We start from the raw sequence: 10,521 nt of genomic DNA, 5'->3' as shown, positions 1-10,521 counted from the left end.
ACCGCCGGATTAGAAGGGCTGCTCCTGCTCGGGGGTAGAAATTGCCCTGCCAGATGTAATATGTCATGCCAAAGCATCGCTCTCAAGATTCACATAATTTGCTTCCTTGGCTTTTCAAAAGGATTCATAGTGGAATTGTTGGGAGATAAATACATTTTGAAAGGGACAGACGGTGTCAGGGCCAGTGGAATTTCACACGTAAAGACCGTGAATATAGTTGTATGCATACCTGTGTACTCTCTCACAGTGTCTCACAGTTTTACTTAACACTTCACAACAGATCTGTGAATTGATCACACCTAGTGAACACATATAAGACGGAGCGGTGCAGGCAGAGGGGAGTAATTTGATAGATGCAAAAATGGCTCTTTTTTCCCCTCGCACAAGACTCCCTTCTTTTTCAAATATAATATAAAATTGATCGACGCTGTCAAAGAAATCGATGATATGAGAGAGCGATGTTATGGTACCGCCAGAGATGTGAAGGTAGAGTGATGAAGTGAGCGCATGAAGTTTGACAGTCAAAGGAATGGAGTTATTAAACACAATTTACTTCATTGGATTTACGAACGGCAGCATCACTTTCCTTCTCGATCACATCGGCTGCTGACAGCCACCAACAACTCCGGTGATCCAATCAACTCCGAGGAAACGAGGTGAGGACATGACTAAGCAGAATCCGAGCAGCACTTCAAGGAGGGGTGAATAAATGATCTCTGCGAGCCCCGTTGCTCTCTTCATTTTCCACTTATTTACCGCCAAGGGCTTCCATTATCAGCATTTGTTACCAAACTCATTTCAATGATAAATCTCACCCACTCTCTCTCTGTTTACCAACAGCAAGGTTACTAAGCTAATCCTCTCTTGCATCAACAGCAGAGAATGCATCACACACAAACACTTAAAAAAAACTCCAGCCCATCACGTAAAGGTATAATTTACCAGGGGTGATGAGTGGAGGACTCAACGGCGTCTACAAGGGCGTTAGCTGCCCTCTCGTTGGCTAGATTGATGGTTGACACTGGAAGGTAGTCTGTGGGTGCTGGAGTCAAGCATCATTACTGTGGTCAAGCACCCCAGGTATGTGGTTAATGGCAGCAAAGAGAGCAGCGTGCATGTGTGCCAGTTGCTCAATGAGGCTCTGCAAGGTGTTGGGTGGGGGAGAAAAAACAACTGGTGATCACTCCACTGAGCCACAATGTAAAGTGATCATCCAAAGTTATTGAAAGCGCAGGAATAGCAAACCTGTGAGCTGAATTCAATTATACCGTTAGGGGACTCAGGATTCTCATTAGGTTAACGTCGTGGTGTTCAGAGATTTGAAAAAAGCCTATTTTATTGGCCCCTTTCAAATTAAATTTTTTATGTGGCTTCATGAGAGTTTTTGGATGATGATCAGCAGTCAGAAAAGGTTCAGAGACCAAGGGCAGAAAATGCATGTTCTCATTCAATCTGTGTTAAAACCGGAGCCTGATGGAGGCTTACTAGTGAGAGAAAGTACTCTTAGTACGACTGAGAACAAACTCTCCATGATGACTCCAAACCTTTTGCTTAAAATAACAACTCTGCCAAACAACCCAGCCTGCCTGCTCTCCAGTAATGAGCGCTGATCCAGGGTGGCGTGGACGGTGATATGACAGTCCTAGCTGTTTGTTAAATAGACGCCGCGCGTTGCTTCTGCCTTGCACAGGCAGCTTGCTGATGTCTGGGCACATTAATCAGAGTGTGATTACAGCGTTATGAATGAGCTACCGTAGTGTTGGAGATGGGGACCGCTGTGACATGCACAGACCTGCTGCTAACTTCTTGTACGCAGCAGTGAAGGAACGCCGCTGCTGCAAATATTGCGTGCACAATGTTTTTTGGGGAGTTGACTGCCATGATGCATTGGACAACAACGCTAGCTAATCGTAATCAAATACATCACATACCTAGATGCCTGCCCAGTGACAGAAAGACAATTATCTCAGAAAATACATCTATTCTCAGTGTCGGTGGGCACTTAATAAAATCCACTGCGAAAAGTCAGAACAAATCTCAGGACTTAACCATTGGTATGTCTTAACTTATCACACCTCCTGACACTCTGAGCTTGTAAATCCAACAATTACTCAACTCGAATGCACAAATACCTGCAAACCTGCAGGCACAGTAACTCATACGATTCCTATAACTCACACAGAAATATCACCACGACAGATTTGTTTGGGATACTGCCGAGATAATATGCTTGATATATATTTTTTCTATTGCACATAAACAAATCACTGCACACAGTGTGATCTCATTTTCTGCAGTAAAGGAAAGTGATTAGGAGAGATTTAACACAATACGGTAAACAAATGGAGCTGAGCTGTGATGTCACCCATCTGTTCCTTCTAACAGTTAATGCACAACGCATACAGAAGCAAATCATGACAGGACTGCCAGGGAGAATAAACTATACTCTTTGGGAAAAATATTTTCCCAACTGATCTGAACACTTTCAAACCCACGATGTCGCTAGTTTGGAAAAATGTGCGTCTGTGCTCAAAATTAATCTAAAGTCATCTGAAATACATCCATCCATCCATCCATTCATTATCTACCGCTTATTCTGTATTCAGGGTCACGGGGGGGCTGGAGCCGATCCCAGCTGTCATTGGGTGAAGGCAGGGTACACCCTGGACAGGACGCCAGTCTATCACAGGGCCGACATGTAGAGACAGACAACCATTCACGCTCACATTCACACCTACGGGCAATTTAGAGTCATCAATTAACCTATCTCCATGCTGCATGTCTTTGGACTGTGGGAGGAAGCCGGAGAACCCGGAGAGAACCCACGCTAACACGGGGAGAACATGCAAACTCCACACAGAAGGGACCCGGACCCGAGCCCGACCCGGGAATCGAACCCGGGACCCTCTCGCTGTGAGGCGACAGTGCTACCCACTACGTAAATACATTTCACAGGAAATAAATGGAAGGGATTTTGAAATAGAAACGGTAAAAATATTTTATATATATATATATTTTATAACTTAAGGGACAGGAAATTAGAACTTGTAATATAAAGTGGTCTATGGTCTATAAAGTGATGCAGTCGGGTTTTGGCATATAAACTGTACTTATAGTCAAAACGTATTAGCATATTATTTTCAAAGTTTGAAAGGTCAATCATCTCAATTAGCACACCATAAAAGATGTGTAACATCATCCCCAGCTGCTGTTTATCTACTGCAAAAATGTTCAACTTGAACACAAGAGCAGAAACAATTAACCTGCTGGTTTAAATGTGGGAAACATGTTTTATCCAATCAGAACCTTAAGATCGAGGACACGGTTACAATGGAGGGTTACAGTTATCCTTGTTTTCATGGGACGACATGCATGAAGTCATTCGTTGCTACTGATAAACACGAGGAAAACATGAATAACATCCGATCGATTGAAGGGGAGTGCCGCCGCGGTAACATTGCTATTGCATGTTAACGTCAATTACCTCATTAATGCAGGCAAACACAAGGGGAGAGATAATGTAGTGAGGCCCATTTAACACACGGTCTCACTCGCGCACACACACACACACACACACACACACACACACTGTAATTTTACAAATCTAAATCTCACATCCCGAAGCCCCTTCAGCTTCTTGCTACATCCGCCTGGTTGAATAGCCGCATCGTTATTGGATTAACTTGACTGGTTCCATAGCAACAATTAGCACACTCTAATTGCACGTTGTGGGTGTGGGTGTGGGTGTTTGTGTGTGTGTGACTGTGGTAAAGAGGGAATGAACGGATGAATAAGCTCTGTGTGAAACGTGTGTGCTCGAGCAAAACAAACAGCATATCGAAAGGATCTGCTTAAGGAGCGAGAGTGACATTTCTGTAATCTGCGTTTCCCACATAGACACACTTATTAGGGTATTATTCTCAAGTCGTTAAAAGGGCAAACATCTCAATTAACCTATCACAAAAAATCTGTGACATCCTCAATTGTTTATCCAGCACTCGACCTTTCAGCTTGAACGCAAGAACATACCTGATTATTTTCTGAGGTCGACACAGTATCTGAAATCTACAATGACTGTACACTCAAAAAAAGAACTTTTTGGTGTTGTACAATATACTAGATTAGTTGGCATATATTCTACAGTATAATAATAAGTTTCACTTTGTACTAGAATTCCTTACGTAAAAATGTATATGTTTACATATTTTAATCATACAGTAAATTAACTATGTGGGAAAAGTAAATTTTACTACACAATTTCTCATACTGTTTACGTGTTTTATAATGACTGAACATAAATCGAAAAATGGTAAGTAAATTTTAATTCATCTAAACATGTATCCCGTTTGAAACAAACGACGCAGTTCAGAGCGACAGCGAGACGAGACGTTGACTGAGAGGAGAGGTGCTTCATGGCCGAACAAGTAAGTTATTGTCTGTCTACATTTGTGAAAATATATCGATATGTGTGTCAGAGAGAAGGACGGAGCCGTTTGCATAGCGCAATATGCGCGATTTACCAAGCCAACAGTGCTGCTGCCGGCTTTATGTTTGTGGCTAAACTTGAACATACTGAAATGAGTTTGAAACATGCTAAAGCTATATTAGCCGTCTGGTTGTTACGATACGGGACTCCCGGTAGCGAAGCGGGGTCCGGCACTTAATTCCTCCATGTCGCTGCTACAGTGCAAGTTCTCTACCGTCCCCTCACTCGTTCCACTTCTTCCCGTGGTAACCTGCCCCCCCCTTTTTCTCCCTCTTTCCCTCTCGAGTTCGTCACGTCTTTTACGTATGTTACGTATTGTCATCTGTGGAGGTTTTTTTTTTTTTTAAGTAACGAGTCTGTTTTTACGATGTAAGGAGTAGATGTTAATGTTTAGTATATTGTGGGTGTATAGGCCTACTAGGCCTTTAGTGGTGAAGTCCGCCTATATTGTCATGATCAATTAGCTGTAACTCACACAAGAAAAAGTGTATTTGCACAAAAATGTAGCTTCAAAACACCTAAGTACACCTTTTCACATTTGGCACTTTATTGTATATAGTTATTGTAATAGTTGGTATTGTACAGTAAACTAACCTTTAAAAAACACTCTACCTTCCACAGGATAATGTTTTGTTTTTTAATTTAATCCAGAGGAATGCTCAACTGTTTTATTACAAATGTAACGTATGAATTTGTACTTTACATTTCTTTCACAGGAATCAAACAATAAAGCAGGGAATTCTATCATCACATGTGGAGGGTTACATAGGAAGAGTGACTGTTCATCGCAGACATATTAGTCTCACAGGCAAGTCTAAATCTAAATATGCATGCTCTTATACTGCTGTTGTTATTTTACCCTACTCTTCACTATATAATAAAATATAAATATGGGACTAAATGTTTTCAATTTTGATTTAATAACACAAATTCTGTTTGTTCATTTACAGGTTGACCTTATTCATAAAGGGAGCCAGTGGACAGTTGAGGTAGGGAGGAGGTCTAGAGAGGACAACAGGTTGACAGGTTTCAACTTTGTGTCAACAGGGAGAAACAGCAGGGCTGTTATGAGATGGGCATGCAAAAAGTGCAACTTTAGGACACCAAAACGTTTAGAGCTCTTAACGCATTATAGATTGAAACATCTACACACCAGTCAAGGCCAGTCGCTACCTTGTTTATACTCAGATTGTCCTTGCTCATTTAGAGGTTGGGGTGCACTTCGTACACATTTATCCAGAGATCATACACAAACTGAACAGTTAGAGCAGAGTGTTTCTTTTTTATGTCTTATATGTAATTCATGTAGTTTTCAGACAGAGAGGCAATATTTTGAACATCTTGGAGCTCATCTCAAAAAGCACGAAACTGTTCATTGTGTCTTTAAAGACTGTGACTACAGCACTAATATATATTCAACGTTTGCTTCCCATAAAAGTAGGAAACACAATCCTCACGGCATTGATGATTTTAAACATAGCGTATGTCAGACACATTCAATTCAGGAAACAGAAGATGATAGTTTGTTCATAGATGAAGGCGAGGTTACATCTGATGAAACGCCTGTCAAAGAGAGTGAAGATTTAGTCAAAGACATCGTTGGTCAACTTGGTTCCTTATTCCTGAAATTGGACTGCATGTTCAATGTGCCTGCTAGATGTATTGATGAGATTGTAGAGGAACTTCATTTTGTCACTCGTTCAGCATCTGCACCCATTATCAAGAACATTGTCCAGAGCACACTAGAAAAACATCATTGCACTGTTGAAGAATTAGTAATCACAGATTTGGTGAAAAGTATTTCCGAGTTGAATCCTCTCAGTGCAGCCTTAAGTGAAGAGGGTCCTCTTGGCACAACATACAAGAGAAATAGATACTTACAGGAACATTTCTCTATTGTTGAACCAATAGAGTATATTCTTGATGCGAAAGAGGGAAAGACATTCCAATATATACCATTTCTGCAATCCTTGTCGCAAATTCTGAAAAACCGTAACATTCAGGAGAAGTTGTTGAAGAGTACAAGCCACAGTGGTTTTACACATCAGTATTCTAGTTTTCGTGACGGTTCCCACTATAAGGAAAACAAATTTCTATCTGAAGAGGAGTTGAAACTTTCACTTCTTCTCTACTGTGATGATTTTGAAATTTGTAATCCTTTGGGAACCTCTCGGAAAAAGCATAAAGTAACAGGTGTGTACTGGGTATTAGCTGATATTCCCACTGTATTAAGATCCACATTACCATCAATTTATTTAGCAGTTTTGTGCAAGGCAGACGACATTAAAAAATTTGGCTATTCTCAAGTGCTAGAGCCATTATTAAGTGACTTGAAAAGCTTTGAAGAAGATGGTCTTTTTGTGCCCTTTTTGGGAAAAATCATAAAGGGTACTGTATTTTCTGTCATTGCTGATAATCTTGGTGCCCACTCAGTTGCAGGGTTTGTTGAAAGTTTCAGTGGGTCATACATTTGTAGATTTTGTGTTGGAGAGCGGTCCCAGTTTCAGGAACTTGAAGTCAGAACAGGATCCTTTCCTGCTAGAACCACACACCAACACCAGTTGGACATTGAAACTGCATTGACTAGCAACACCCATAGCCACGGAGTAAAAAGACGCTGTGCAATTTCTCAAAGATTAAATCACTTTCATGTAACAACAGGTTACCCACCAGACATTCTACATGACTTACTTGAGGGCATAGTACCTCTGGAAGTAGCATTGTGCTTAAATACCTTCATAAAGAAAAAATATTTTTCTCTTGAAGAGCTCAACAGCATCATCAAACATTTCCCATATAAATGGAAAGACAGGACTAATTGCCCCCAAGGCATACCACTAAACCTTGCCTCTCGTAAAACCATAGGTGGCAATGCACATGAGAACTGGTGCTTGCTTAGACTGCTTCCACTTATGATTGGCTCAAAAGTGCCAGAAGAAGAACATGCTTGGCAACTGCTAATGACACTCAAAGATGTTGTTGAGTTGGCTATGTCCCCTTCCCACACAGATGAAACCATTGGTTATCTTGATAGCCTCATTGCTGAGCACAAACATAGATTTAGGACTGTGTTTCCGCAAGAGAAATTAATTCCAAAACACCATTTTGTTGAGCACTACCCACAGCTCATTAAAGCATTTGGCCCGCTTGTGTCCTTATGGACAATGAGGTTCGAAGCTAAGCATAGTTTCTTCAAGAAGATAGTAAGACAAACTAACTGTTTCAGGAACATCTTGAAGTCTATGGCAAGAAAACACGAATCCATGATTGCATACCATCTTCATGGTTCAAAACTGAAAAACCCTGATGTCTCTGTTTCAAAGATCTCAAGAGTTTTGTTGGGGGCTGTAAATGAGGAACTACAAGAATTTATGTCACAGAAACTTCCTGAAGAGACAGTTGTCCATTTGACAAACAAAGCAGACTTTCAGGGCACCAGCTACAGAGTTGGTATGATGTTGGTCTCTGGGTCCACTGGGGGGTTGCCTGACTTTGTAGAAATACTACAGATCATCATAGTTCGTGACAGCTTGGTGTTTGTAGTGAAATTGCAAAGCGCATGGTACTGTGAACATTTTAGATGTTTCAAGTTGGAGTATATGCATACCAGCATAGTCAAAGTGATTGAGCAGTCACAACTCACTGACCCCTATCCACTGGCTACATATGCAGTGGAAGGAAATCGAATGGTTTCTCTAAAACACCACATCTGCTTGTCAAACTAGGTAAAGTATCACTGTCACTAGTTTAAAAATGGCTTATGCCATATTGTTGTATTAAACTTTTCTAATGATTTATTTGTGTATTTATTCAACATTTTAACTTGCCTTAAAATATTCTTTAGGTACTTGTGATGAAATGTATTATATCATAAAAATTCCATCAACATTTGTAGTAAAAAGAACACCTTTATTCATGTCCAATGTTTTGGCTTGTGGCTCTCACCAGAGTCCTTGTGAAACATGTTACATTGAATATTTAAACAGGGTAGATACGAATGAGGATTTTTTTTTCTTTCAGAAAGGCAAAGAAATATAAACAGCAAAAATATAAGACAAGTAATCATGTACATCTTTTAATTAAATGTAATTTAATATTATTTTTTTCTTGAACATCACATGCCAGAACACTTTGTCTGACAATGAAGTTATATGTACTTCAGTTTTGGGAGTTTTTTGTCTTCCTCATGCTCCTTGGAATTAGATTAGGGGTTCTGGCATCTGTTTATGAAATATATGATTTGCTCTTGACTGATCAGATTATCTTTGTTCTTTCTTACAGTTCTGCTTGCCCACGGCTGAAATGATGTCTTCCCTCGTTCAACTACGTGTTATTGTTGATGAGACTCAAGTTCACAAGCTTATCCTACCAAATGGAATCCCAAGCACTGTTGATGAACTTTTGGCAGCTGCAAAGGAAGATTTTCAACTCCAAGGGACTTTTACTGTGATGTACATGGACAGAGATTTTGATAACCAGTTCTTCACTCTGATGTCAACAGATGTGCTTAAGGACAAAGACACAGTCAAGCTTGTACAAGTGGAACCTATTGTTCTCACACTGTCTCCCATTGATGAGGGTGCTACTTTCTCCTCTCCAGTGTCACTGAATCAGTCTTTCCAAGATGACAGTAGCTCACTCAGTTCAACTGACACCATCATTTTACCACAACCCCCAGTATACCGATCAGATCCATGGCCAACTGATTTTGTGGTTCCGAGATTTTCATATAATGTCGAAATGCAGCTTCAAGAAGGAAATACGGCTTATGAAAGAGATGGCTTACTTCTTCAGAATCCAAGCCTCAACTCCAACATACTTGAGAAGCTTGCTGAAGCAATATTCCACTACACTGCCTATCCTACTGGCCTTCAAATACTGGCTGTTGTGGAAGCCCTGATAAAAAAGCACCCATGCCTAAGGGAGCCTGGAACGTCATCTTCAGGTTTGTATGGGTGGCAGCAGCGGATTAAATACAAGATGGCCAATTACCGTTCTAAAATGAGAAGGCAAGACGTACCTTGTCCTGAGCTTGAGATCAACTCCTTGAAAAGGAAATCTCCCGGTGAGAGAAATCCTGCTAAGAACTGCAAGAGACCAAAGAGAGCCGAGGTCAACTACCTTCCTCCACATCCAATTGGAGAAACTGGTGACAGCCTGGAGATGGTCAGACAGGAGCTTATTCATGAGGTCCAGAAGAAGAACAACACAAAGGTGATTCAAGAAAAAATGGCCAAGACTTTCTCCATTCGAAGGCTGGAGACCGTGACAGGAAGTCCTGCGGCTGATGACTTCAAACAGAGATGGCCTGCCTTGTTCTCTGAAGCTGAGGTAAGTTGAATCTGTTTGAAAAGGCAGTAACTGTTAAAACAACATCTATTTTAAAAACAAAATGTTTTCATCCCCATTTAGGGCTGCTCCTAACTGAAAGAAATGCCTTTCAAGTTTATTTATGTCTATGTGTTCTAAGTTAAAATTAAAAGCCAAATCGAGCCTTCATTTTTGTTCATCATTATTACAGTGCTACCTTGTGTATTGCACCATTGGGCTCAGTTCCTATTGTTGATTTTTGTCCATTCAGATCAAGGCAGAATTCAGAAGAATCACGACGATTCCCCTTGAGCAGACGTTCATGTACAAGTTCGACTACTACACACCAAAACTTATCAGCTTGATGAAAGCCAGGGGTGGTGGCCTTGGGATCAAGCTGAGGCCGTTTTTGGACAGACTGAGTCAGGTGTGTTTGTTCTAAATTGTGCTTATTCACACTGTATACTGCTCCATGCAATTAGAGCACCAACTCCTACACTTTGTTGCTTCCATGTTCTTCCACACTCCATGATTCCACAAATGGGTCTTGCTTTGGACTCAAGTCACTGTTTGTTGCAGATTTATGCAGTTCATTGTGCATGAATAAGAGGTTCAGTACTGACAATATATTCATCTGTTTACAGAACCAAAACATTGAAATGAGACGTGAAGCTATTATCCGCAGCCTTATCCTTTACCTTGGTGAAAAAGGGGAGGCTCTTTTT

At 40.7% G+C, this 10,521-nt stretch overlaps 1 long non-coding RNA gene across 1 annotated transcript; it reads left to right on the top strand.

Annotated features, from left to right (window-relative positions):
• Positions 1 to 4,313: 4,313 nt before the first annotated feature.
• LOC311019448 lies at positions 4,314 to 5,634 on the top strand. The gene is made up of 3 exons (XR_014597808.1): positions 4,314 to 4,424; positions 5,203 to 5,294; positions 5,437 to 5,634. It is a non-coding gene; the product is annotated as an uncharacterized lncRNA (long non-coding RNA).
• The last annotated feature ends 4,887 nt before the right edge of the window (positions 5,635 to 10,521 follow it).

Source organism: Eutrigla gurnardus (assembly GCF_963514095.1).
Source record: "Eutrigla gurnardus genome assembly, chromosome: 10".
In the NCBI taxonomy this organism is placed as follows: domain Eukaryota; kingdom Metazoa; phylum Chordata; class Actinopteri; order Perciformes; family Triglidae; genus Eutrigla; species Eutrigla gurnardus.
This window is presented reverse-complemented; position numbering and strand designations above follow the sequence as displayed.